At 45.2% G+C, this 25,910-nt stretch overlaps 31 non-coding genes across 31 annotated transcripts; 15 read left to right on the top strand and 16 right to left on the bottom strand.

Moving 5' to 3' along the window:
* Positions 1–965: 965 nt before the first annotated feature.
* TRNAF-GAA (transfer RNA phenylalanine (anticodon GAA)) lies at positions 966–1,038 on the bottom strand. Its single transcript has one exon. It is a non-coding gene; the product is annotated as a tRNA-Phe (tRNA).
* A 175-nt stretch (positions 1,039–1,213) lies between these two features.
* Positions 1,214–1,296, top strand: TRNAL-CAG (transfer RNA leucine (anticodon CAG)). The gene has a single exon. It is a non-coding gene; the product is annotated as a tRNA-Leu (tRNA).
* Positions 1,297–2,480: 1,184 nt separating this feature from the next.
* TRNAF-GAA (transfer RNA phenylalanine (anticodon GAA)) lies at positions 2,481–2,553 on the bottom strand. Its single transcript has one exon. It is a non-coding gene; the product is annotated as a tRNA-Phe (tRNA).
* A 175-nt stretch (positions 2,554–2,728) lies between these two features.
* Positions 2,729–2,811, top strand: TRNAL-CAG (transfer RNA leucine (anticodon CAG)). Its single transcript has one exon. It is a non-coding gene; the product is annotated as a tRNA-Leu (tRNA).
* A 1,195-nt stretch (positions 2,812–4,006) lies between these two features.
* Positions 4,007–4,079, bottom strand: TRNAF-GAA (transfer RNA phenylalanine (anticodon GAA)). Its single transcript has one exon. It is a non-coding gene; the product is annotated as a tRNA-Phe (tRNA).
* A 175-nt stretch (positions 4,080–4,254) lies between these two features.
* Positions 4,255–4,337, top strand: TRNAL-CAG (transfer RNA leucine (anticodon CAG)). The gene has a single exon. It is a non-coding gene; the product is annotated as a tRNA-Leu (tRNA).
* Positions 4,338–5,530: 1,193 nt separating this feature from the next.
* On the bottom strand, positions 5,531–5,603 carry TRNAF-GAA (transfer RNA phenylalanine (anticodon GAA)). Its single transcript has one exon. It is a non-coding gene; the product is annotated as a tRNA-Phe (tRNA).
* A 175-nt stretch (positions 5,604–5,778) lies between these two features.
* TRNAL-CAG (transfer RNA leucine (anticodon CAG)) lies at positions 5,779–5,861 on the top strand. Its single transcript has one exon. It is a non-coding gene; the product is annotated as a tRNA-Leu (tRNA).
* A 1,191-nt stretch (positions 5,862–7,052) lies between these two features.
* TRNAF-GAA (transfer RNA phenylalanine (anticodon GAA)) lies at positions 7,053–7,125 on the bottom strand. Its single transcript has one exon. It is a non-coding gene; the product is annotated as a tRNA-Phe (tRNA).
* A 175-nt stretch (positions 7,126–7,300) lies between these two features.
* On the top strand, positions 7,301–7,383 carry TRNAL-CAG (transfer RNA leucine (anticodon CAG)). Its single transcript has one exon. It is a non-coding gene; the product is annotated as a tRNA-Leu (tRNA).
* Positions 7,384–8,565: 1,182 nt separating this feature from the next.
* TRNAF-GAA (transfer RNA phenylalanine (anticodon GAA)) lies at positions 8,566–8,638 on the bottom strand. Its single transcript has one exon. It is a non-coding gene; the product is annotated as a tRNA-Phe (tRNA).
* Positions 8,639–8,809: 171 nt separating this feature from the next.
* TRNAL-UAG (transfer RNA leucine (anticodon UAG)) lies at positions 8,810–8,892 on the top strand. Its single transcript has one exon. It is a non-coding gene; the product is annotated as a tRNA-Leu (tRNA).
* A 1,176-nt stretch (positions 8,893–10,068) lies between these two features.
* On the bottom strand, positions 10,069–10,141 carry TRNAF-GAA (transfer RNA phenylalanine (anticodon GAA)). Its single transcript has one exon. It is a non-coding gene; the product is annotated as a tRNA-Phe (tRNA).
* A 175-nt stretch (positions 10,142–10,316) lies between these two features.
* TRNAL-CAG (transfer RNA leucine (anticodon CAG)) lies at positions 10,317–10,399 on the top strand. The gene has a single exon. It is a non-coding gene; the product is annotated as a tRNA-Leu (tRNA).
* Positions 10,400–11,838: 1,439 nt separating this feature from the next.
* TRNAF-GAA (transfer RNA phenylalanine (anticodon GAA)) lies at positions 11,839–11,911 on the bottom strand. The gene has a single exon. It is a non-coding gene; the product is annotated as a tRNA-Phe (tRNA).
* Positions 11,912–12,086: 175 nt separating this feature from the next.
* Positions 12,087–12,169, top strand: TRNAL-CAG (transfer RNA leucine (anticodon CAG)). The gene has a single exon. It is a non-coding gene; the product is annotated as a tRNA-Leu (tRNA).
* A 1,188-nt stretch (positions 12,170–13,357) lies between these two features.
* Positions 13,358–13,430, bottom strand: TRNAF-GAA (transfer RNA phenylalanine (anticodon GAA)). Its single transcript has one exon. It is a non-coding gene; the product is annotated as a tRNA-Phe (tRNA).
* Positions 13,431–13,605: 175 nt separating this feature from the next.
* Positions 13,606–13,688, top strand: TRNAL-CAG (transfer RNA leucine (anticodon CAG)). The gene has a single exon. It is a non-coding gene; the product is annotated as a tRNA-Leu (tRNA).
* A 1,190-nt stretch (positions 13,689–14,878) lies between these two features.
* Positions 14,879–14,951, bottom strand: TRNAF-GAA (transfer RNA phenylalanine (anticodon GAA)). Its single transcript has one exon. It is a non-coding gene; the product is annotated as a tRNA-Phe (tRNA).
* A 175-nt stretch (positions 14,952–15,126) lies between these two features.
* On the top strand, positions 15,127–15,209 carry TRNAL-CAG (transfer RNA leucine (anticodon CAG)). The gene has a single exon. It is a non-coding gene; the product is annotated as a tRNA-Leu (tRNA).
* A 1,196-nt stretch (positions 15,210–16,405) lies between these two features.
* On the bottom strand, positions 16,406–16,478 carry TRNAF-GAA (transfer RNA phenylalanine (anticodon GAA)). Its single transcript has one exon. It is a non-coding gene; the product is annotated as a tRNA-Phe (tRNA).
* A 175-nt stretch (positions 16,479–16,653) lies between these two features.
* Positions 16,654–16,736, top strand: TRNAL-CAG (transfer RNA leucine (anticodon CAG)). The gene has a single exon. It is a non-coding gene; the product is annotated as a tRNA-Leu (tRNA).
* Positions 16,737–17,932: 1,196 nt separating this feature from the next.
* On the bottom strand, positions 17,933–18,005 carry TRNAF-GAA (transfer RNA phenylalanine (anticodon GAA)). Its single transcript has one exon. It is a non-coding gene; the product is annotated as a tRNA-Phe (tRNA).
* Positions 18,006–18,180: 175 nt separating this feature from the next.
* Positions 18,181–18,263, top strand: TRNAL-CAG (transfer RNA leucine (anticodon CAG)). Its single transcript has one exon. It is a non-coding gene; the product is annotated as a tRNA-Leu (tRNA).
* Positions 18,264–19,447: 1,184 nt separating this feature from the next.
* Positions 19,448–19,520, bottom strand: TRNAF-GAA (transfer RNA phenylalanine (anticodon GAA)). Its single transcript has one exon. It is a non-coding gene; the product is annotated as a tRNA-Phe (tRNA).
* A 175-nt stretch (positions 19,521–19,695) lies between these two features.
* TRNAL-CAG (transfer RNA leucine (anticodon CAG)) lies at positions 19,696–19,778 on the top strand. The gene has a single exon. It is a non-coding gene; the product is annotated as a tRNA-Leu (tRNA).
* A 1,184-nt stretch (positions 19,779–20,962) lies between these two features.
* TRNAF-GAA (transfer RNA phenylalanine (anticodon GAA)) lies at positions 20,963–21,035 on the bottom strand. Its single transcript has one exon. It is a non-coding gene; the product is annotated as a tRNA-Phe (tRNA).
* A 1,441-nt stretch (positions 21,036–22,476) lies between these two features.
* TRNAF-GAA (transfer RNA phenylalanine (anticodon GAA)) lies at positions 22,477–22,549 on the bottom strand. Its single transcript has one exon. It is a non-coding gene; the product is annotated as a tRNA-Phe (tRNA).
* Positions 22,550–22,724: 175 nt separating this feature from the next.
* Positions 22,725–22,807, top strand: TRNAL-CAG (transfer RNA leucine (anticodon CAG)). Its single transcript has one exon. It is a non-coding gene; the product is annotated as a tRNA-Leu (tRNA).
* A 1,422-nt stretch (positions 22,808–24,229) lies between these two features.
* Positions 24,230–24,312, top strand: TRNAL-CAG (transfer RNA leucine (anticodon CAG)). Its single transcript has one exon. It is a non-coding gene; the product is annotated as a tRNA-Leu (tRNA).
* Positions 24,313–25,485: 1,173 nt separating this feature from the next.
* TRNAF-GAA (transfer RNA phenylalanine (anticodon GAA)) lies at positions 25,486–25,558 on the bottom strand. The gene has a single exon. It is a non-coding gene; the product is annotated as a tRNA-Phe (tRNA).
* Positions 25,559–25,910: the final 352 nt, after the last annotated feature.

Raw genomic sequence — 25,910 nt, 5'->3', positions numbered from 1 at the left:
GACATTGCCATCTGGTTTAGACCAGCCAAGAGTCAAGCTCTGACTCTATACCCACTTAAAATCATCAATATAATGTAGCTGAGCAGGATCTATCTGCTAAAAAAAGACAGCCACCGCTGTTGCGCACCTAGGACATGTCTTCTGGTGATGCAGCTGCGTGCTTTTGGAGGTGAACGCTATTCGGCGAGCAGCAAAGAAAATGGCAGCTGGTTCTTCGGGAGGGAACACGGAGAAGAGGTAAGGCTTCTTGGAGAAGTGTGGTAATATATGTCTCTGCCATTCAGCATTCTGCTGAATATTTCCGGATCCTTGCATTATTTAGGGTGCATTCACACTGAGTAAACACTAGCTTATTTTGTAGAGTAAAATTACACTTGTAAATTTTGCTATCCCATTGACTTCAATGATATTTTTTTACAACTGTAAAAATACGCCTGTAAAAAATACGCCTGTAAAAAATACGCCTGTAAAAATACGCCTGTAAAATGTCATTGAAGTCAATGGAATAGCAAAATTTACAAGTGTAATTTTACTCTACAAAATAAGCTAGCGTTTACTCAGTGTGAATGCACCCTTAGTCTTTCTCACATTAATGACTGATGTGAAAGAGGGACTTCCCCCCCATTTCCAGGATTACCTGCGCATTATGCAAGAAGGAAAGCTCGGTTCAGTTAGGATATAGAAAGAACCCAAAAACATTCATGTCAATTGTTTAATGTTTAATACGAGGGTGTTACAAAACCCAGAATTGAATCGGGGACCTTTAGATCTTTAGTCTACGCTCTCCCAACTGAGCTATTTCGGCATCCGCGCAGCACATTGTCTTCTCCTGAAAGAACTGTTTTCAACCTTTTTTTTTTTCTATAGTTCCAGCAGTGCGCTATGCTCGATCGAAACCCCAACGAATTGGAAAGAAACGTAGCAAGCCTTTTCTTTTGTTAGTGGATTTGTATTCAAAATTCATTTGCCGAAACCCGGGATCGAACCAGGGACCTTTAGATCTTCAGTCTAACGCTCTCCCAACTGAGCTATTTCAACCTCTGTCCTGGGGTTTGCTGTCTCCCCGTTCACTAGTTGGGACATCTTTAGGCAAGGTGAAAATTCCCATGAGTACAGAATGTACATAGGAGGGATGATTTTCTAATGAGTAGTTAATTGATTCCAAATAGCGTGCATGCGCGCGACATTCAGGGACTGAGGAAACTAATCCCATGTCAGGATGGCCGAGCGGTCTAAGGCGCTGCGTTCAGGTCGCAGTCTCCTCTGGAGGCGTGGGTTCGAATCCCACTTCTGACAGTGGTTTGATTTTTTTCCTGCTGGCGATAGCACCAGTGCAGAGAAATTCCTGCTGGCTCCCAATGGCAATTTCACTTTTACTTCTGACTATATAGCCTGACTCAGCTTGCTTGGCTGTAGAGCCAGTAATAAGGGTCCTAGCTTTCAGTGACCTGATTCTGTGTAACTTCCGCATGACCCTCCTGAAAAGTACGTGACTCCGCAAGGGATTTTCTTGTGAAGACAAGAGTTCTGAATAATGCACACTTGAATGGAGACCAAAGACTAATCCAATCACAATCTGGAGGATCCGCTATGATGTCTGTCACAAACACCCCTTCTACATTCTGTCTGTGTGGACCGTTAAGGTAAAATAACGGCCTTTATTTAAGAGACAAAGGTTTACAGCTGAAGCATGGAATAACATTTCTACAGCATTGGAACCTTTGGGAGACCTGGGAGAAATGACATTCAGTGGGGCCCGGAGCTCATTGGACATTGCCATCTGGTTTTGACCAGCCAAGAGTCGAGCTCTGACTCTATACCCACTTAAAATCATCAATATAATGTAGCTGAGCAGGATCTATCTGCTAAAAAAAGACAGCCACCGCTGTTGCGCACCTAGGACATGTCTTCTGGTGATGCAGCTGCGTGCTTTTGGAGGTGAACGCTATTCGGCGAGCAGCAAAGAAAATGGCAGCTGGTTCTTCGGGAGGGATCACGGAGAAGAGGTAAGGTTTCTTGGAGAAGTGTGGTAATATATGTCTCTGCCATTCAGCATTCTGCTGAATATTTCCGGATCCTTGCATTATTTAGTCTTTCTCACATTAATGACTGATGTGAAAGAGGGACTCCCCCCCCCCATTTCCAGGATTACCTGCGCATTATGCAAGAAGGAAAGCTCGGTTCAGTTAGGATATAGAAAGAACCCAAAAACATTCATGTCAATTGTTTAATGTTTAAAACGAGGGTGTGACAAAACCCAGAATTGAATCGGGGACCTTTAGATCTTTAGTCTACGCTCTCCCAACTGAGCTATTTCGGCATCCGCGCAGCACATTGTCTTCTCCTGAAAGAACTGTTTTCAACCATTTTTTTTTTCTATAGTTCCAGCAGTGCGCTACGCTCGATCGAAACCCCAACGAATTGGAAAGAAACGTAGCAAGCCTTTTCTTTTGTTAGTGGATTTGTATTCAAAATTCATTTGCCGAAACCCGGGATCGAACCAGGGACCTTTAGATCTTCAGTCTAACGCTCTCCCAACTGAGCTATTTCGGCCTCTGTCCTGGGGTTTGCTGTCTCCCCGTTCACTAGTTGGGACATCTTTAGGCAAGGTGAAAATTCCCATGAGTACAGAATGTACATAGGAGGGATGATTTTCTAATGAGTAGTTAATTGATTCCAAATAGCGTGCATGCGCGCGATATTCAGGGACTGAGGAAACTAATCCCATGTCAGGATGGCCGAGCGGTCTAAGGCGCTGCGTTCAGGTCGCAGTCTCCTCTGGAGGCGTGGGTTCGAATCCCACTTCTGACAGTGGTTTGATTTTTTTCCTGCTGGCGATAGCACCAGTGCAGAGAAATTCCTGCTGGCTCCCAATGGCAATTTCACTTTTACTTCTGCTATATAGCCTGACTCAGCTTGCTTGGCTGTAGAGCCAGTAATAAGGGTCCTAGCTTTCAGTGACCTGATTCTGTGTAACTTCCGCTTGACCCTCCTGAAAAGTACGTGACTCCGCAAGGGATTTTCTTGTGAAGACAAGAGTTCTGAATAATGCCCACTTGAATGGAGACCAAAGACTAATCCAATCACAATCTGGAGGATCCGCTATGATGTCTGTCACAAAAACCCCTTCTACATTCTGTCTGTGTGGACCGTTAAGGTAAAAGAACGGCCTTTATTGTAAGAGACAAAGGTTTACAGCTGAAGCATGGAATAACATTTCTACAGCATTGGAACCTGGGGGAGACCTGGGAGAAATGACATTCAGTGGGGCCTGGAGCTCATTGGACATTGCCATCTGGTTTTGACCAGCCAAGAGTCGAGCTCTGACTCTATACCCACTTAAAATCATCAATATAATGTAGCTGAGCAGGGTCTATCTGCTAAAAAAAAGACAGCCACCGCTGTTGTGCACCTAGGACATGTCTTCTGGTGATGCAGCTGCGTGCTTTTGGAGGTGAACGCTATTGGGCGAGCAGCAAAGAAAATGGCAACTGGTTCTTCGGGAGGGAACACGGAGAAGAGGTAAGGCTTCTTGGAGAAGTGTGGTAATATATGTCTCTGCCATTCAGCATTCTGCTGAATATTTCCGGATCCTTGCATTATTTAGTCTTTCTCACATTAATGACTGATGTGAAATAGGGACTCCCCCCCCCCCCCCCCCCCCATTTCCAGGATTACCTGCGCATTATGCAAGAAGGAAAGCTCGGTTCAGTTAGGATATAGAAAGAACCCAAAAACATTCATGTCAATTGTTCAATGTTTAAAATGAGGGTGTGACAAAACCCAGAATTGAATCGGGGACCTTTAGATCTTTAGTCTACGCTCTCCCAACTGAGCTATTTCGGCATCCGCGCAGCACATTGTCTTCTCCTGAAAGAACTGTTTTCAACCTTTTTTTTTTTCTATAGTTCCAGCAGTGCGCTACGCTCGATCGAAATCCCAACGAATTGGAAAGAAACGTAGCAAGCCTTTTCTTTTGTTAGTGGATTTGTATTCAAAATTCATTTGCCGAAACCCGGGATCGAACCAGGGACCTTTAGATCTTCAGTCTAACGCTCTCCCAACTGAGCTATTTCGGCCTCTGTCCTGGGGTGTGCTGTCTCCCCGTTCACTAGTTGGGACATCTTTAGGCAAGGTGAAAATTCCCATGAGTACAGAATGTACATAGGAGGGATGATTTTCTAATGAGTAGTTAATTGATTCCAAATAGCGTGCATGCGCGCGACATTCAGGGACTGAGGAAACTAATCCCATGTCAGGATGGCCGAGCGGTCTAAGGCGCTGCGTTCAGGTCGCAGTCTCCTCTGGAGGTGTGGGTTCGAATCCAACTTCTGACAGTGGTTTGATTTTTTTTCCTGCTGGCGATAGCACCAGTGCAGAGAAATTCCTGCTGGCTCCCAATGGCAATTTCACTTTTACTTCTGACTATATAGCCTGACTCAGCTTGCTTGACTGTAGAGCCAGTAATAAGGGTCCTAGCTTACAGTGACCTGATTCTGTGTAACTTCCGCGTGACCCTCCTGAAAAGTACGTGACTCCACAAGGGATTTTCTTATGAAGACAAGAGTTCTGAATAATGCGCACTTGAATGGAGACCAAAGACTAATCCAATGACAATCTGGAGGATCCGCTATGATGTCTGTCACAAACACCCCTTCTACATTCTGTCTGTGTGGACCGTTAAGGTAAAAGAACGGCCTTTATTGTAAGAGACAAAGGTTTACAGCTGAAGCATGGAATAACATTTCTACAGCATTGGAACCTGGGGGAGACCTGGGAGAAATGACATTCAGTGGGGCCTGGAGCTCATTGGACATTGCCATCTGCTTTTGACCAGCCAAGAGTCGAGCTCTGACTCTATACCCACTTAAAATCATCAATATAATGTAGCTGAGCAGGGTCTATCTGCTAAAAAAAGACAGCCACCGCTGTTGTGCACCTAGGACATGTCTTCTGGTGATGCAGCTGCGTGCTTTTGGAGGTGAACGCTATTGGGCGAGCAGCAAAGAAAATGGCAGCTGGTTCTTCGGGAGGGAACACGGAGAAGAGGTAAGGCTTCTTGGAGAAGTGTGATAATATATGTCTCTGCCATTCAGCATTCTGCTGAATATTTCCGGATCCTTGCATTATTTAGTCTTTCTCACATTAATGACTGATGTGAAAGAGGGACTTCTCCCCCCCCCTTCCCATTTCCAGGATTACCTGCACATTATGCAAGAAGGAAAGCTCGGTTCAGTTAGGATATAGAAAGAACCCAAAAACATTCATGTCAATTGTTTAATGTTTAAAACGAGGGTGTGACAAAACCCAGAATTGAATCGGGGACCTTTAGATTTTTAGTCTACGCTCTCCCAACTGAGCTATTTCGGCATCTGCGCAGCACATTGTCTTCTCCTGAAAGAACTGTTTTCAACCTTTTTTTTTTTCTATAGTTCCAGCAGTGCGCTACGCTCGATCGAAACCCCAACGAATTGGAAAGAAACGTAGCAAGCCTTTTCTTTTGTTAGTGGATTTGTATTCAAAATTCATTTGCCGAAACCCGGGATCGAACCAGGGACCTTTAGATCTTCAGTCTAACGCTCTCCCAACTGAGCTATTTCGGCCTCTGTCCTGGGGTTTGCTGTCTCCCCGTTCACTAGTTGGGACATCTTTAGGCAAGGTGAAAATTCCCATGAATACAGAATGTACATAGGAGGGATGATTTTCTAATGAGTAGTTAATTGATTCCAAATAGCGTGCATGCGCGCGACATTCAGGGACTGAGGAAACTAACCCCATGTCAGGATGGCCGAGCGGTCTAAGGCGCTGCGTTCAGGTCGCAGTCTCCTCTGGAGGCTTGGGTTCGAATCCCACTTCTGACAGTGGTTTGATTCTTTTCCTGCTGGCGATAGCACCAGTGCAGAGAAATTCCTGCTGGCTCCCAATGGCAATTTCACTTTTACTTCTGACTATATAGCCTGACTCAGCTTGCTTGGCTGTAGAGCCAGTAATAAGGGTCCTAGCTTTCAGTGACCTGATTCTGTGTAACTTCCGCGTGACCCTCCTGAAAAGTACGTGACTCCGCAAGGGATTTTCTTGTGAAGACAAGAGTTCTGAATAATGCGCACTTGAATGGAGACCAAAGACTAATCCAATCACAATCTGGAGGATCCGCTATGATGTCTGTCACAAACACCCCTTCTACATTCTGTCTGTGTGGACCGTTAAGGTAAAATAACGGCCTTTATTTAAGAGACAAAGGTTTACAGCTGAAGCATGGAATAACATTTCTACAGCATTGGAACCTGGGGGAGACCTGGGAGAAATGACATTCAGTGGGACCTGGAGCTCATTGGACATTGCCATCTGGTTTAGACCAGCCAAGAGTCGAGCTCTGACTCTATACCCACTTAAAATCATCAATATAATGTAGCTGAGCAGGATCTATCTGCTAAAAAAAGACAGCCACCGCTGTTGCGCACCTAGGACATGTCTTCTGGTGATGCAGCTGCGTGCTTTTGGAGGTGAACGCTATTGGGCGAGCAGCAAAGAAAATGGCAGCTGGTTCTTCGGGAGGGAACACGGAGAAGAGGTAAGGCTTCTTGGAGAAGTGTGGTAATATATGTCTCTGCCATTCAGCATTCTGCTGAATATTTCCGGATCCTTGCATTATTTAGTCTTTCTCACATTAATGACTGATGTGAAAGAGGGACTTCTCCCCCCCCCCCCCCATTTCCAGGATTACCTGCGCATTATGCAAGAAGGAAAGCTCGGTTCAGTTAGGATATAGAAAGAACCCAAAAACATTCATGTCAATTGTTTAATGTTTAAAACAAGGGTGTGACAAAACCCAGAATTGAATCGGGGACCTTTAGATCTTTAGTCTACGCTCTCCCAACTGAGCTATTTTGGCATCTGCGCAGCACATTGTCTTCTCCTGAAAGAACTGTTTTCAACCTTTTTTTTTTTCTATAGTTCCAGCAGTGCGCTACGCTCGATCGAAACCCCAACGAATTGGAAAGAAACGTAGCAAGCCTTTTCTTTTGTTAGTGGATTTGTATTCAAAATTCATTTGCCGAAACCCGGGATCGAACCAGGGACCTTTAGATCTTCAGTCTAACGCTCTCCCAACTGAGCTATTTCGGCCTCTGTCCTGAGGTTTGCTGTCTCCCCGTTCACTAGTTGGGACATCTTTAGGCAAGGTGAAAATTCCCATGAATACAGAATGTACATAGGAGGGATGATTTTCTAATGAGTAGTTAATTGATTCCAAATAGCGTGCATGCGCGCGACATTCAGGGACTGAGGAAACTAATCCCATGTCAGGATGGCCGAGCGGTCTAAGGCGCTGCGTTCAGGTCGCAGTCTCCTCTGGAGGCGTGGGTTCGAATCCCATTTCTGACAGTGGTTTGATTTTTTTCCTGCTGGCGATAGCACCAGTGCAGAGAAATTCCTGCTGGCTCCCAATGGCAATTTCACTTTTACTTCTGACTATATAGCCTGACTCAGCTTGCTTGGCTGTAGAGCCAGTAATAAGGGTCCTAGCTTTCAGTGACCTGATTCTGTGTAACTTCCGCGTGACCCTCCTGAAAAGTACGTGACTCCGCAAGGGATTTTCTTGTGAAGACAAGAGTTCTGAATAATGCGCACTTGAATGGAGACCAAAGACTAATCCAATGACAATCTGGAGGATCCGCTATGATGTCTGTCACAAACACCCCTTCTACATTCTGTCTGTGTGGACCGTTAAGGTAAAATAACGGCCTTTATTTAAGAGACAAAAGTTTACAGCTGAAGCATGGAATAACATTTCTACAGCATTGGAACCTGGGGGAGACCTGAGAGAAATGACATTCAGTGGGGCCTGGAGCTCATTGGACATTGCCATCTGGTTTTGACCAGCCAAGAGTCGAGCTCTGACTCTATACCCACTTAAAATCATCAATATAATGTAGCTGAGCAGGGTCTATCTGCTAAAAAAAGACAGCCACCGCTGTTGTGCACCTAGGACATGTCTTCTGGTGTTCAGCTGCGTGCTTTTGGAGGTGAATGCTATTCGGCGAGCAGCAAAGAAAATGGCAGCTGGTTCTTCGGGAGGGAACACGGAGAAGAGGTAAGGCTTCTTGGAGAAGTGTGGTAATATATGTCTCTGCCATTCAGCATTCTGCTGAATATTTCCGGATCCTTGCATTATTTAGTCTTTCTCACATTAATGACTGATGTGAAAGAGGGACTTCCCCCCCATTTCCAGGATTACCTGCGCATTATGCAAGAAGGAAAGCTCGGTTCAGTTAGGATATAGAAAGAACCCAAAAACATTCATGTCAATGGTTCAATGTTTAAAACGAGGGTGTGACAAAACCTAGAATTGAATCGGGGACCTTTAGATCTTTAGTTTACGCTCTCCCAACTGAGCTATTTCGGCATCCGCGCAGCACATTGTCTTCTCCTGAAAGAACTGTTTTCAACCTTTTTTTTTTTTCTATAGTTCCAGCAGTGCGCTACGCTCGATCAAAACCCCAACGAATTGGAAAGAAACGTAGCAAGCCTTTTCTTTTGTTAGTGGATTTGTATTCAAAATTCATCTGCCGAAACCCGGGATCGAACCAGGGACCTTTAGATCTTCAGTCTAACGCTCTCCCAACTGAGCTATTTCGGCCTCTGTCCTGGGGATGGCTGTCTACCCGTTCACTAGTTGGGACATCTTTAGGCAAGGTGAAAATTCCCATGAGTACAGAATGTACATAGGAGGGATGATTTTCTAATGAGTAGTTGATTCCAAATAGCGTGCATGCGCGCGACATTCAGGGACTGAGGAAACTAATCCCATGTCAGGATGGCCGAGCGGTCTAAGGCGCTGCGTTTAGGTCGCAGTCTCCTTTGGAGGCGTGGGTTCGAATCCCACTTCTGACAGTAGTTTGGTTTTTTTCCTGCTGGCGATAGCACCAGTGCAGAGAAATTCCTGCTGGCTCCCAATGGCAATTTCACTTTTACTTCTGACTATATAGCCTGACTCAGCTTGCTTGGCTGTAGAGCCAGTAATAAGGGTCCTAGCTTTCAGTGACCTGATTCTGTGTAACTTCCGCGTGACCCTCCTGAAAAGTACGTGACTCCGCAAGGGATTTTCTTGTGAAGACAAGAGTTCTGAATAATGCGCACTTGAATGGAGACCAAAGACTAATCCAATCACAATCTGGAGGATCCGCTATGATGTCTGTCACAAACACCCCTTCTACATTCTGTCTGTGTGGACCGTTAAGGTAAAAGAATGGCCTTTATTGTAAGAGACAAAGGTTTACAGCTGAAGCATGGAATAACATTTCTACAGCATTGGAACCTGGGGGAGACCTGGGAGAAATGACATTCAGTGGGGCCTGGAGCTCATTGGACATTGCCATCTGGTTTTGACCAGCCAAGAGTTGAGCTCTGACTCTATACCCACTTAAAATCATCAATATAATGTAGCTGAGCAGGATCTATCTGCTAAAAAAAGACAGCCACCGCTGTTGCGCACCTAGGACATGTCTTCTGGTGATGGAGCTGCGTGCTTTTGGAGGTGAACGCTATTCGGCGAGCAGCAAAGAAAATGGCAGCTGGTTCTTCGGGAGGGAACACGGAGAAGAGGTAAGGCTTCTTGGAGAAGTGTGGTAATATATGTCTCTGCCATTCAGCATTCTGCTGAATATTTCCGGATCCTTGCATTATTTAGTCTTTCTCACATTAATGACTGATGTAAAAGAGGGACTTCCCCCCCCATTTCCAGGATTACCTGCGCATTATGCAAGAAGGAAAGCTCGGTTCAGTTAGGATATAGAAAGAACCCAAAAACATTCATGTCAATTGTTCAATGTTTAAAATGAGGGTGTGACAAAACCCAGAATTGAATCGGGGACCTTTAGTCTACGCTCTCCCAACTGAGCTATTTCGGCATCCGCGCAGCACATTGTCTTCTCCTGAAAGAACTGTTTTCAACCTTTTTTTTTTTCTATAGTTCCAGCAGTGCGCTACGCTCGATCGAAACCCCAACAAATTGGAAAGAAACGTAGCAAGCCTTTTCTTTTGTTAGTGGATTTGTATTCAAAATTCATTTGCCGAAACCCGGGATCGAACCAGGGACCTTTAAATCTTCAGTCTAACGCTCTCCCAACTGAGCTATTTCAGCCTCTGTCCTGGGGTTTGCTGTCTCCCCGTTCACTAGTTGGGACATCTTTAGGCAAGGTGAAAATTCCCATGAGTACAGAATGTACATAGGAGGGATGATTTTCTAATGAGTAGTTAATTGATTCCAAATAGCGTGCATGCGCGCGACATTCAGGGACTGAGGAAACTAATCCCATGTCAGGATGGCCGAGCGGTCTAAGGCGCTGCGTTCAGGTCGCAGTCTCCTCTGGAGGCGTGGGTTCGAATCCCACTTCTGACAGTGGTTTGATTTTTTTCCTGCTGGCGATAGCACCAGTGCAGAGAAATTCCTGCTGGCTCCCAATGGCAATTTCACTTTTACTTCTGACTATATAGCCTGACTCAGCTTGCTTGGCTGTAGAGCCAGTAATAAGGGTCCTAGCTTTCAGTGACCTGATTCTGTGTAACTTCCGCGTGACCCTCCTGAAAAGTACGTGACTCCGCAAGGGATTTTCTTGTGAAGACAAGAGTTCTGAATAATGCGCACTTGAATGGAGACCAAAGACTAATCCAATGACAATCTGGAGGATCCGCTATGATGTCTGTCACAAACACCCCTTCTACATTCTGTCTGTGTGGACCGTTAAGGTAAAATAACGGCCTTTATTTAAGAGACAAAGGTTTACAGCTGAAGCATGGAATAACATTTCTACAGCATTGGAACCTGGGGGAGACCTGGGAGAAATGACATTCAGTGGGACCTGGAGCTCATTGGACATTGCCATCTGGTTTAGACCAGCCAAGAGTCAAGCTCTGACTCTATACCCACTTAAAATCATCAATATAATGTAGCTGAGCAGGATCTATCTGCTAAAAAAAGACAGCCACCGCTGTTGCGCACCTAGGACATGTCTTCTGGTGATGCAGCTGCGTGCTTTTGGAGGTGAACGCTATTCGGCGAGCAGCAAAGAAAATGGCAGCTGGTTCTTCGGGAGGGAACACGGAGAAGAGGTAAGGCTTCTTGGAGAAGTGTGGTAATATATGTCTCTGCCATTCAGCATTCTGCTGAATATTTCCGGATCCTTGCATAATTTAGGGTGCATTCACACTGAGTAAACACTAGCTTATTTTGTAGAGTAAAATTACACTTGTAAATTTTGCTATCCCATTGACTTCAATGATATTTTTTTACAACTGTAAAAATACGCCTGTAAAAAATACGCCTGTAAAAAATACGCCTGTAAAAATACGCCTGTAAAATGTCATTGAAGTCAATGGAATAGCAAAATTTACAAGTGTAATTTTACTCTACAAAATAAGCTAGCGTTTACTCAGTGTGAATGCACCCTTAGTCTTTCTCACATTAATGACTGATGTGAAAGAGGGACTCCCCCCCCATTTCCAGGATTACCTGCGCATTATGCAAGAAGGAAAGCTCGGTTCAGTTAGGATATAGAAAGAACCCAAAAACATTCATGTCAATTGTTTAATGTTTAAAACGAGGGTGTGACAAAACCCAGAATTGAATCGGGGACCTTTAGATCTTTAGTCTACGCTCTCCCAACTGAGCTATTTCGGCATCCGCGCAGCACATTGTCTTCTCCTGAAAGAACTGTTTTCAACCTGTTTTTTTTTTCTATAGTTCCAGCAGTGCGCTACGCTCGATCGAAACCCCAATGAATTGGAAAGAAACGTAGCAAGCCTTTTCTTTTGTTAGTGAATTTGTATTCAAAATTCATTTGCCGAAACCCGGGATCGAACCAGGGACCTTTAGATCTTCAGTCTAATGCTCTCCCAACTGAGCTATTTCGGCCTCTGTCCTGGGGTTTGCTGTCTCCCCGTTCACTAGTTGGGACATCTTTAGGCAAGGTGAAAATTCCCATGAGTACAGAATGTACATAGGAGGGATGATTTTCTAATGAGTAGTTAATTGATTCCAAATAGCGTGCATGCGCGCGACATTCAGGGACTGAGGAAACTAATCCCATGTCAGGATGGCCGAGCGGTCTAAGGCGCTGCGTTCAGGTCGCAGTCTCCTCTGGAGGCGTGGGTTCGAATCCCACTTCTGACAGTGGTTTGATTTTTTTCCTGCTGGCGATAGCACCAGTGCAGAGAAATTCCTGCTGGCTCCCAATGGCAATTTCACTTTTACTTCTGACTATATAGCCTGACTCAGCTTGCTTGGCTGTAGAGCCAGTAATAAGGGTCCTAGCTTTCAGTGACCTGATTCTGTGTAACTTCCGCGTGACCCTCCTGAAAAGTACGTGACTCCGCAAGGGATTTTCTTGTGAAGACAAGAGTTCTGAATAATGCGCACTTGAATGGAGACCAAAGACTAATCCAATCACAATCTGGAGGATCCGCTATGATGTCTGTCACAAACACCCCTTCTACATTCTGTCTGTGTGGACCGTTAAGGTAAAATAACGGCCTTTATTTAAGAGACAAAGGTTTACAGCTGAAGCATGGAATAACATTTCTACAGCATTGGAACCTGGGGGAGACCTGGGAGAAATGACATTCAGTGGGGCCTGGAGCTCATTGGACATTGCCATCTGGTTTTGACCAGCCAAAAGTCGAGCTCTGACTCTATACCCACTTAAAATCATCAATATAATGTAGCTGAGCAGGGTCTATCTGCTAAAAAAAGACAGCCACCGCTGTTGCGCACCTAGGACATGTCTTCTGGTGATGCAGCTGCGTGCTTTTGGAGGTGAACGCTATTGGGCGAGCAGCAAAGAAAATGGCAGCTGGTTCTTCGGGAGGGAACACGGAGAAGAGGTAAGGTTTCTTGGAGAAGTGTGGTAATATATGTCTCTGCCATTCAGCATTCTGCTGAATATTTCCGGATCCTTGCATTATTTAGTCTTTCTCACATTAATGACTGATGTGAAATAGGGACTTCCCCCCCCCCCCCATTTCCAGGATTACCTGCGCATTATGCAAGAAGGAAAGCTCGGTTCAGTTAGGATATAGAAAGAACCCAAAAACATTCATGTCAATTGTTTAATGTTTAAAACGAGGGTGTGACAAAACCCAGAATTGAATCGGGGACCTTTAGATCTTTAGTCTACGCTCTCCCAACTGAGCTATTTCGGCATCCGCGCAGCACATTGTCTTCTCCTGAAAGAACTGTTTTCAACCATTTTTTTTTTCTATAGTTCCAGCAGTGCGCTACGCTCGATCGAAACCCCAACGAATTGGAAAGAAACGTAGCAAGCCTTTTCTTTTGTTAGTGGATTTGTATTCAAAATTCATTTGCCGAAACCCGGGATCGAACCAGGGACCTTTAGATCTTCAGTCTAACGCTCTCCCAACTGAGCTATTTCGGCCTCTGTCCTGGGGTTTGCTGTCTCCCCGTTCACTAGTTGGGACATCTTTAGGCAAGGTGAAAATTCCCATGAGTACAGAATGTACATAGGAGGGATGATTTTCTAATGAGTAGTTAATTGATTCCAAATAGCGTGCATGCGCGCGATATTCAGGGACTGAGGAAACTAATCCCATGTCAGGATGGCCGAGCGGTCTAAGGCGCTGCGTTCAGGTCGCAGTCTCCTCTGGAGGCGTGGGTTCGAATCCCACTTCTGACAGTGGTTTGATTTTTTTCCTGCTGGCGATAGCACCAGTGCAGAGAAATTCCTGCTGGCTCCCAATGGCAATTTCACTTTTACTTCTGCTATATAGCCTGACTCAGCTTGCTTGGCTGTAGAGCCAGTAATAAGGGTCCTAGCTTTCAGTGACCTGATTCTGTGTAACTTCCGCTTGACCCTCCTGAAAAGTACGTGACTCCGCAAGGGATTTTCTTGTGAAGACAAGAGTTCTGAATAATGCGCACTTGAATGGAGACCAAAGACTAATCCAATCACAATCTGGAGGATCCGCTATGATGTCTGTCACAAAAACCCCTTCTACATTCTGTCTGTGTGGACCGTTAAGGTAAAAGAACGGCCTTTATTGTAAGAGACAAAGGTTTACAGCTGAAGCATGGAATAACATTTCTACAGCATTGGAACCTGGGGGAGACCTGGGAGAAATGACATTAAGTGGGGCCTGGAGCTCATTGGACATTGCCATCTGGTTTTGACCAGCCAAGAGTCGAGCTCTGACTCTATACCCACTTAAAATCATAAATATAATGTAGCTGAGCAGGGTCTATCTGCTAAAAAAAAGACAGCCACCGCTGTTGTGCACCTAGGACATGTCTTCTGGTGATGCAGCTGCGTGCTTTTGGAGGTGAACGCTATTGGGCGAGCAGCAAAGAAAATGGCAGCTGGTTCTTCGGGAGGGAACACGGAGAAGAGGTAAGGCTTCTTGGAGAAGTGTGGTAATATATGTCTCTGCCATTCAGCATTCTGCTGAATATTTCCGGATCCTTGCATTATTTAGTCTTTCTCACATTAATGACTGATGTGAAATAGGGACTCCCCCCCCCCCCCCCATTTCCAGGATTACCTGCGCATTATGCAAGAAGGAAAGCTCGGTTCAGTTAGGATATAGAAAGAACCCAAAAACATTCATGTCAATTGTTCAATGTTTAAAATGAGGGTGTGACAAAACCCAGAATTGAATCGGGGACCTTTAGATCTTTAGTCTACGCTCTCCCAACTGAGCTATTTCGGCATCCGCGCAGCACATTGTCTTCTCCTGAAAGAACTGTTTTCAACCTTTTTTTTTTTCTATAGTTCCAGCAGCGCGCTACGCTCGATCAAAACCCCAACGAATTGGAAAGAAACGTAGCAAGCCTTTTCTTTTGTTAGTGGATTTGTATTCAAAATTCATTTGCCGAAACCCGGGATCGAACCAGGGACCTTTAGATCTTCAGTCTAACGCTCTCCCAACTGAGCTATTTCGGCCTCTGTCCTGGGGTGTGCTGTCTCCCCGTTCACTAGTTGGGACATCTTTAGGCAAGGTGAAAATTCCCATGAGTACAGAATGTACATAGGAGGGATGATTTTCTAATGAGTAGTTAATTGATTCCAAATAGCGTGCATGCGCGCGACATTCAGGGACTGAGGAAACTAATCCCATGTCAGGATGGCCGAGCGGTCTAAGGCGCTGCGTTCAGGTCGCAGTCTCCTCTGGAGGTGTGGGTTCGAATCCAACTTCTGACAGTGGTTTGATTTTTTTTCCTGCTGGCGATAGCACCAGTGCAGAGAAATTCCTGCTGGCTCCCAATGGCAATTTCACTTTTACTTCTGACTATATAGCCTGACTCAGCTTGCTTGACTGTAGAGCCAGTAATAAGGGTCCTAGCTTACAGTGACCTGATTCTGTGTAACTTCCGCGTGACCCTCCTGAAAAGTACGTGACTCCACAAGGGATTTTCTTATGAAGACAAGAGTTCTGAATAATGCGCACTTGAATGGAGACCAAAGACTAATCCAATGACAATCTGGAGGATCCGCTATGATGTCTGTCACAAACACCCCTTCTACATTCTGTCTGTGTGGACCGTTAAGGTAAAAGAACGGCCTTTATTGTAAGAGACAAAGGTTTACAGCTGAAGCATGGAATAACATTTCTACAGCATTGGAACCTGGGGGAGACCTGGGAGAAATGACATTCAGTGGGGTCTGGAGCTCATTGGACATTGCCATCTGGTTTTGACCAGCCAACAGTCGAGCTCTGACTCTATACCCACTTAAAATCATCAATATAATGTAGCTGAGCAGGGTCTATCTGCTAAAAAAAGACAGCCACCGCTGTTGTGCACCTAGGACATGTCTTCTGGTGATGCAGCTGCGTGCTTTTGGAGGTGAACGCTATTCGGCGAGCAGCAAAGAAAATGGCAGCTGGTTCTTCGGGAGGGAACACGGAGAAGAGGTAAGGCTTCTTGGAGAAGTGTGGTAATATATGTCTCTGCCATTCAGCATTCTGCTGAATATTTCCGGATCTTTGCATTATTTAGTCTTTCTCACATTAATTACTGATGTGAAAGAGGGACTTCTCCCCCCCCCCCTTCCCATTTCCAGGATTACCTGCGCATTATGCAAGAAGGAAAGCTCGGTTCAGTTAGGATATAGAAAGAACCCAAAAACATTCATGTCAATTGTTTAATGTTTAAAACGAGGGTGTGACAAAACCCAGAATTGAATCGGGGACCTTTAGATTTTTAGTCTACGCTCTCCCAACTGAGCTATTTCGGCATCTGCGCAGCACATTGTCTTCTCCTGAAAGAACTGTTTTCAACCTTTTTTTTTTTTCTATAGTTCCAGCAGTGCGCTACGCTCGATCGAAACCCCAACGAATTGGAAAGAAACGTAGCAAGCCTTTTCTTTTGTTAGTGGATTTGTATTCAAAATTCATTTGCCGAAACCCGGGATCGAACCAGGGACCTTTAGATCTTCAGTCTAACGCTCTCCCAACTGAGCTATTTCGGCCTCTGTCCTGGGGTGTGCTGTCTCCCCGTTCACTAGTTGGGACATCTTTAGGCAAGGTGAAAATTCCCATGAGTACAGAATGTACATAGGAGGGATGATTTTCTAATGAGTAGTTAATTGATTCCAAATAGCGTGCATGCGCGCGACATTCAGGGACTGAGGAAACTAATCCCATGTCAGGATGGCCGAGCGGTCTAAGGCGCTGCGTTCAGGTCGCAGTCTCCTCTGGAGGTGTGGGTTCGAATCCAACTTCTGACAGTGGTTTGATTTTTTTTCCTGCTGGCGATAGCACCAGTGCAGAGAAATTCCTGCTGGCTCCCAATGGCAATTTCACTTTTACTTCTGACTATATAGCCTGACTCAGCTTGCTTGACTGTAGAGCCAGTAATAAGGGTCCTAGCTTACAGTGACCTGATTCTGTGTAACTTCCGCGTGACCCTCCTGAAAAGTACGTGACTCCACAAGGGATTTTCTTATGAAGACAAGAGTTCTGAATAATGCGCACTTGAATGGAGACCAAAGACTAATCCAATGACAATCTGGAGGATCCGCTATGATGTCTGTCACAAACACCCCTTCTACATTCTGTCTGTGTGGACCGTTAAGGTAAAAGAACGGCCTTTATTGTAAGAGACAAAGGTTTACAGCTGAAGCATGGAATAACATTTCTACAGCATTGGAACCTGGGGGAGACCTGGGAGAAATGACATTCAGTGGGGTCTGGAGCTCATTGGACATTGCCATCTGGTTTTGACCAGCCAACAGTCGAGCTCTGACTCTATACCCACTTAAAATCATCAATATAATGTAGCTGAGCAGGGTCTATCTGCTAAAAAAAGACAGCCACCGCTGTTGTGCACCTAGGACATGTCTTCTGGTGATGCAGCTGCGTGCTTTTGGAGGTGAACGCTATTCGGCAAGCAGCAAAGAAAATGGCAGCTGGTTCTTCGGGAGGGAACACGGAGAAGAGGTAAGGCTTCTTGGAGAAGTGTGGTAATATATGTCTCTGCCATTCAGCATTCTGCTGAATATTTCCGGATCTTTGCATTATTTAGTCTTTCTCACATTAATTACTGATGTGAAAGAGGGACTTCTCCCCCCCCCCCTTCCCATTTCCAGGATTACCTGCGCATTATGCAAGAAGGAAAGCTCGGTTCAGTTAGGATATAGAAAGAACCCAAAAACATTCATGTCAATTGTTTAATGTTTAAAACGAGGGTGTGACAAAACCCAGAATTGAATCGGGGACCTTTAGATTTTTAGTCTACGCTCTCCCAACTGAGCTATTTCGGCATCTGCGCAGCACATTGTCTTCTCCTGAAAGAACTGTTTTCAACCTTTTTTTTTTTTCTATAGTTCCAGCAGTGCGCTACGCTCGATCGAAACCCCAACGAATTGGAAAGAAACGTAGCAAGCCTTTTCTTTTGTTAGTGGATTTGTATTCAAAATTCATTTGCCGAAACCCGGGATCGAACCAGGGACCTTTAGATCTTCAGTCTAACGCTCTCCCAACTGAGCTATTTCGGCCTCTGTCCTGGGGTTTGCTGTCTCTCCGTTCACTAGTTGGGACATCTTTAGGCAAGGTGAAAATTCCCATGAATACAGAATGTACATAGGAGGGATGATTTTCTAATGAGTAGTTAATTGATTCCAAATAGTGTGCATGCGCGCGACATTCAGGGACTGAGGAAACTAACCCCATGTCAGGATGGCCGAGCGGTCTAAGGCGCTGCGTTCAGGTCGCAGTCTCCTCTGGAGGCGTGGGTTCGAATCCCACTTCTGACAGTGGTTTGATTCTTTTCCTGCTGGCGATAGCACCAGTGCAGAGAAATTCCTGCTGGCTCCCAATGGCAATTTCACTTTTACTTCTGACTATATAGCCTGACTCAGCTTGCTTGGCTGTAGAGCCAGTAATAAGGGTCCTAGCTTACAGTGACCTGATTCTGTGTAACTTCCGCGTGACCCTCCTGAAAAGTACGTGACTCCGCAAGGGATTTTCTTGTAAAGACAAGAGTTCTGAAAAATGCGCACTTGAATGGAGACCAAAGACTAATCCAATCACAATCTGGAGGATCCGCTATGATGTCTGTCACAAACACCCCTTCTACATTCTGTCTGTGTGGACCGTTAAGGTAAAATAACGGCCTTTATTGTAAGAGACAAAGGTTTACAGCTGAAGCATGGAATAACATTTCTACAGCATTGGAACCTGGGGGAGACCAGGGAGAAATGACATTCAGTGGGGCCTGGAGCTCATTGGACATTGCCATCTGGTTTTGACCAGCCAAGAGTCGAGCTCTGACTCTATACCCACTTAAAATCATCAATATAATGTAGCTGAGCAGGATCTATCTGCTAAAAAAAGACAGCCACCGCTGTTGTGCACCTAGGACATGTCTTCTGGTGATGCAGCTGCGTGCTTTTGGAGGTGAACGCTATTCGGCGAGCAGCAAAGAAAATGGCAGCTGGTTCTTCGGGAGGGAACACGGAGAAAAGGTAAGGCTTCTTGGAGAAGTGTGGTAATATATGTCTCTGCCATTCAGCATTCTGCTGAATATTTCCGGATCTTTGCATTATTTAGTCTTTCTCACATTAATGACTGATGTGAAAGAGGGACTTCCCCCCCATTTCCAGGATTACCTGCACATTATGCAAGAAGGAAAGCTCGGTTCAGTTAGGATATAGAAAGAACCCAAAAACATTCATGTCAATTGTTCAATGTTTAAAACGAGGGTGTGACAAAACCCAGAATTAAATCGGGGACCTTTAGATCTTTACTCTACGCTCTCCCAACTGAGCTATTTCGGCATCCGCGCAGCACATTGTCTTCTCCTGAAAGAACTGTTTTCAACCTTTCTTTTTTTTCTATAGTTCCAGCAGTGCGCTACGCTCGATCGAAACCCCAACGAATTGGAAAGAAACGTAGCAAGCCTTTTCTTTTGTTAGTGAATTTGTATTCAAAATTCATTTGCCGAAACCCGGGATCGAACCAGGGACCTTTAGATCTTCAGTCTAACGCTCTCCCAACTGAGCTATTTCGGCCTCTGTCCTGGGGTTTGCTGTCTCCCCGTTCACTAGTTGGGACATCTTTAGGCAAGGTGAAAATTCCCATGAGTACAGAATGTACATAGGAGGGATGATTTTCTAATGAGTAGTTAATTGATTCCAAATAGCGTGCATGCGCGCGACATTCAGGGACTGAGGAAACTAATCCCATGTCAGGATGGCCGAGCGGTCTAAGGCGCTGCGTTCAGGTCGCAGTCTCCTCTGGAGGCGTGGGTTCGAATCCCACTTCTGACAGTGGTTTGATTTTTTTCCTGCTGGCGATAGCACCAGTGCAGAGAAATTCCTGCTGGCTCCCAATGGCAATTTCACTTTTACTTCTGACTATATAGCCTGACTCAGCTTGCTTGGCTGTAGAGCCAGTGATAAGGGTCCTAGCTTACAGTGACCTGATTCTGTGTAACTTCCGCGTGACCCTCCTGAAAAGTACGTGACTCCGCAAGGGATTTTCTTGTGAAGACAAGAGTTCTGAATAATGCGCACTTGATTGGAGACCAAAGACTAATCCAATGACAATCTGGAGGATCCGCTATGATGTCTGTCACAAACACCCCTTCTACATTCTGTCTGTGTGGACCGTTAAGGTAAAAGAACGGCCTTTATTGTAAGAGACAAAGGTTTACAGCTGAAGCATGGAATAACATTTCTACAGCATTGGAACCTGGGGGAGACCTGGGAGAAATGACATTCAGTTGGGCCTGAAGCTCATTGGACATTGCCATCTGGTTTTGACCAGCCAAGAGTCGACCTCTGACTCTATACCCACTTAAAATCATCAATATAATGTAGCAGAGCAGGGTCTATCTGCTAAAAAAAGACAGCCACCGCTGTTGTGCACCTAGGACATGTCTTCTGGTGATGCAGCTGCGTGCTTTTGGAGGTGAACGCTATTGGGCGAGCAGCAAAGAAAATGGCAGCTGGTTCTTCTGGAGGGATCACGGAGAAGAGGTAAGGCTTCTTGGAGAAGTGTGGTAATATATGTCTCTGCCATTCAGCATTCTGCTGAATATTTCCGGATCCTTGCATTATTTAGTCTTTCTCACATTAATGACTGATGTGAAAGAGGGACTTCCCCCCCCATTTCCAGGATTACCTGCGCATTATGCAAGAAGGAAAGCTCGGTTCAGTTAGGATATAGAAAGAACCCAAAAACATTCATGTTAATTGTTCAATGTTTAAAACGAGGGTGTGAAAAAACCCTGTATTGAATCGGGGACCTTTAGATCTTTACTCTACGCTCTCCCAACTGAGCTATTTCGGCATCCACGCAGCACATTGTCTTCTCCTGAAAGAACTGTTTTCAACCTTTTTTTTTTTTTATAGTTCCAGCAGTGCGCTACGCTCGATCGAAACCCCAACGAATTGGAAAGAAATGTAGCAAGCCTTTTCTTTTGTTAGTGGATTTGTATTCAAAATTCATTTACCGAAACCCGGGATCGAACCAGGAACCTTTAGATCTTCAGTCTAACGCTCTCCCAACTGAGCTATTTCGGCCTCTGTCCTGGGGTTTGCTGTCTCCCCGTTCACTTGTTGGGACATCTTTAGGCAAGGTGAAAATTCCCATGAGTACAGAATGTACATAGGAGGGATGATTTTCTAATGAGTAGTTAATTGATTCCAAATAGCGTGCATGCGCGCGACATTCAGGGACTGAGGAAACTAATCCCATGTCAGGATGGCCGAGCGGTCTATGGTGCTGCGTTCAGGTCGCAGTCTCCTCTGGAGGCGTGGGTTCGATCCCACTTCTGACAGTGGTTTGATTTTTTTCCTGCTGGCGATAGCACCAGTGCAGAGAAATTCCTGCTGGCTCCCAATGGCAATTTCACTTTTACTTCTGACTATATAGCCTGACTCAGCTTGCTTGGCTGTAGAGCCAGTAATAAGGGTCCTAGCTTACAGTGACCTGATTCTGTGTAACTTCCGCGTGACCCTCCTGAAAAGTACGTGACTCCGCAAGGGATTTTCTTGTGAAGACAAGAGTTCTGAATAATGCGCACTTGAATGGAGACCAAAGACTAATCCAATCACAATCTGGAGGATCCGCTATGATGTCTGTCACAAACACCCCTTCTACATTCTGTCTGTGTGGACCGTTAAGGTAAAAGAACGGCCTTTATTTAAGAGACAAAGGTTTACAGCTGAAGCATGGAATAACATTTCTACAGCATTGGAACCTGGGGGAGACCTGGGAGAAATGACATTCAGTGGGGCCTGGAGCTCATTGGACATTGCCATCTGGTTTTGACCAGCCAAGAGTCGAGCTCTGACTCTATACCCACTTAAAATCATCAATATAATGTAGCTGAGCAGGGTCTATCTGCTAAAAAAAGACAGCCACCGCTGTTGTGCACCTAGGACATGTCTTCTGGTGATGCAGCTGCGTGCTTTTGGAGGTGAACGCTATTGGGCGAGCAGCAAAGAAAATGGCAGCTGGTTCTTCGGGAGGGAACACGGAGAAGAGGTAAGGCTTCTTGGAGAAGTGTGGTAATATATGTCTCTGCCATTCAGCATTCTGCTGAATATTTCCGGATCCTTGCATTATTTAGTCTTTCTCACATTAATGACTGATGTGAAAGAGGGACTTCCCCCCCCCATTTCCAGGATTACCTGCGCATTATGCAAGAAGGAAAGCTCGGTTCAGTTAGGATATAGAAAGAACCCAAAAACATTCATGTCAATTGTTCAATGTTTAAAACGAGGGTGTGACAAAACCCAGAATTGAATCGGGGACCTTTAGATCTTTAGTCTACGCTCTCCCAACTGAGCTATTTCGGCATCCGCGCAGCACATTGTCTTCTCCTAAAAGAACTGTTTTCAACATTTTTTTTTTTCTATAGTTCCAGCAGTGCGCTACACTCGATCGAAACCCCAATGAATTGGAAAGAAACGTAGCAAGCCTTTTCTTTTGTTAGTGGATTTGTATTCAAAATTCATTTGCCGAAACCCAGGATCAAACCAGGGACCTTTAGATTTTCAGTCTAACGCTCTCCCAACTGAGCTATTTCGGCCTCTGTCCTGGGGTTTGCTGTCTCCCCGTTCACTAGTTGGGACATCTTTAGGCAAGGTGAAAATTCCCATGAGTACAGAATGTACATAGGAGGGATGATTTTCTAATGAGTAGTTAATTGATTCCAAATAGCGTGCATGCGCGCGACATTCGGGGACTGAGGAAACTAATCCCATGTCAGGATGGCCGAGCGGTCTAAGGCGCTGCGTTCAGGTCGCAGTCTCCTCTGGAGGCGTGGGTTCGAATCCCACTGCTGACAGTGGTTTGATTTTTTTCCTGCTGGCGATAGCACCAGTGCAGAGAAATTCCTGCTGGCTCCCAATGGCAATTTCACTTTTACTTCTGACTATATAGCCTGACTCAGCTTGCTTGGCTGTAGAGCCAGTAATAAGGGTCCTAGCTTTCAGTGCCCTGATTCTGTGTAACTTCCGCGTGACCCTCCTGAAAAGTACATGACTCCGCAAGGGATTTTCTTGTGAAGACAAGAGTTCTGAATAATGCACACTTGAATGGAGACCAAAGACTAATCCAATCACAATCTGGAGGATCCGCTATGATGTCTGTCACAAACACCCCTTCTACATTCTGTCTGTGTGGACCGTTAAGGTAAAAGAACGGCCTTTATTGTAAGAGACAAAGGTTTACAGCTGAAGCATGGAATAACATTTCTACAGCATTGGAACCTGGGAGAAATGACATTCAGTGGGGCCTGGAGCTCATTGGACATTGCCATCTGGTTTTGACCAGCCAAGAGTCGAGCTCTGACTCTATACCCACTTAAAATCATCAATATAATGTAGCTGAGCAGGGTCTATCTGCTAAAAAAAGACAGCCACCGCTGTTGTGCACCTAGGACATGTCTTCTGGTGATGCAGCTGCGTGCTTTTGGAGGTGAACGCTATTGGGCGAGCAGCAAAGAAAATGGCAGCTGGTTCTTCGGGAGGGAACACGGAGAAGAGGTAAGGCTTCTTGGAGAAGTGTGGTAATATATGTCTCTGCCATTCAGCATTCTGCTGAATATTTCCGGATCCTTGCATTATTTAGTCTTTCTCACATTAATGACTGATGTGAAAGAGGGACTTCCCCCCCCCATTTCCAGGATTACCTGCACATTATGCAAGAAGGAAAGCTCGGTTCAGTTAGGATATAGAAAGAACCCAAAAACATTCATGTCAATTGTTCAATGTTTAAAACGAGGGTGTGTCAAAACCCAGAATTGAATCGGGGACCTTTAGATCTTTAGTCTACGCTCTCCCAACTGAGCTATTTCGGCATCCGCGCAGCACATTGTCTTCTCCTAAAAGAACTGTTTTCAACATTTTTTTTTTTCTATAGTTCCAGCAGTGCGCTACGCTCGATTGAAACCCCAATGAATTGGAAAGAAACGTAGCAAGCCTTTTCTTTTGTTAGTGGATTTGTATTCAAAATTCATTTGCCGAAACCCAGGAACGAACCAGGGTCCTTTAGATCTTCAGCCTAACGCTCTCCCAACTGAGCTATTTCGGCCTCTGTCCTGGGGTTTGCTGTCTCCCCGTTCACTTGTTGGGACATCTTTAGGCAAGGTGAAAATTCCCATGAGTACAGAATGTACATAGGAGGGATGATTTTCTAATGAGTAGTTAATTGATTCCAAATAGCGTGCATGCGCGCGACATTCAGGGACTGAGGAAACTAATCTCATGTCAGGATGGCCGAGCGGTCTAAGGCGCTGCGTTCAGGTCGCAGTCTCCTCTGGAGGCGTGGGTTCGAATCCCACTTCTGACAGTGGTTTGATTTTTTTCCTGCTGGCGATAGCACCAGTGCAGAGAAATTCCTGCTGGCTCCCAATGGCAATTTCACTTTTACTTCTGACTATATAGCCTGACTCAGCTTGCTTGGCTGTAGAGCCAGTAATAAGGGTCCTAGCTTTCAGTGCCCTGATTCTGTGTAACTTCCGCGTGACCCTCCTGAAAAGTACATGACTCCGCAAGGGATTTTCTTGTGAAGACAAGAGTTCTGAATAATGCGCACTTGAATGGAGACCAAAGACTAATCCAATCACAATCTGGAGGATCCGCTATGATGTCTGTCACAAACACCCCTTCTACATTCTGTCTGTGTGGACCGTTAAGGTAAAAGAACGGCCTTTATTGTAAGAGACAAAGGTTTACAGCTGAAGCATGGAATAACATTTCTACAGCATTGGAACCTGGGAGAAATGACATTCAGTGGGGCCTGGAGCTCATTGGACATTGCCATCTGGTTTTGACCAGCCAAGAGTCGAGCTCTGACTCTATACCCACTTAAAATCATCAATATAATGTAGCTGAGCAGGGTCTATCTGCTAAAAAAAGACAGCCACCGCTGTTGTGCACCTAGGACATGTCTTCTGGTGATGCAGCTGCGTGCTTTTGGAGGTGAACGCTATTGGGCGAGCAGCAAAGAAAATGGCAGCTGGTTCTTCGGGAGGGAACACGGAGAAGAGGTAAGGCTTCTTGGAGAAGTGTGGTAATATATGTCTCTGCCATTCAGCATTCTGCTGAATATTTCCGGATCCTTGCATTATTTAGTCTTTCTCACATTAATGACTGATGTGAAAGAGGGACTTCCCCCCCCATTTCCAGGATTACCTGCGCATTATGCAAGAAGGAAAGCTCGGTTCAGTTAGGATATAGAAAGAACCCAAAAACATTCATGTCAATTGTTCAATGTTTAAAACGAGGGTGTGACAAAACCCAGAATTGAATCGGGGACCTTTAGATCTTTAGTCTACGCTCTCCCAACTGAGCTATTTCGGCATCCGCGCAGCACATTGTCTTCTCCTGAAAGAACTGTTTTCAACCTTTTTTTTTTTCTATAGTTCCAGCAGTGCGCTACGCTCGATCGAAACCCCAACGAATTGGAAAGAAACGTAGCAAGCCTTTTCTTTTGATAGTGGATTTGTATTCAAAATTCATTTGCCGAAACCCGGGATCGAACCAGGGACCTTTAGATCTTCAGTCTAACGCTCTCCCAACTGAGCTATTTCGGCCTCTGTCCTGGGGGTTGCTGTCTCCCTGTTCACTAGTTGGGACATCTTTAGGCAAGGTGAAAATTCCCATGAGTACAGAATGTACATAGGAGGGATGATTTTCTAATGAGTAGTTAATTGATTCCAAATAGCGTGCATGCGCGTGACATTCAGGGACTGAGGAAACTAATCCCATGTCAGGATGGCTGAGCGGTCTAAGGTGCTGCGTTCAGGTCGCAGTCTCCTCTGGAGGCGTGGGTTCTTATCCCACTTCTGACAGTGGTTTGATTTTTTTCCTGCTGGCGATAGCACCAGTGCAGAGAAATTCCTGCTGGCTCCCAATGGCAATTTCACTTTTACTACTGACTATATA

The sequence above is a fragment of the Leptodactylus fuscus genome, chromosome 1 (genome assembly GCF_031893055.1).
Source record: "Leptodactylus fuscus isolate aLepFus1 chromosome 1, aLepFus1.hap2, whole genome shotgun sequence".
NCBI lineage: Eukaryota > Metazoa > Chordata > Amphibia > Anura > Leptodactylidae > Leptodactylus > Leptodactylus fuscus.
The sequence above is the reverse complement of the archived record's forward strand: the minus strand, read 5'-3'. Positions and strand labels throughout refer to the sequence as shown.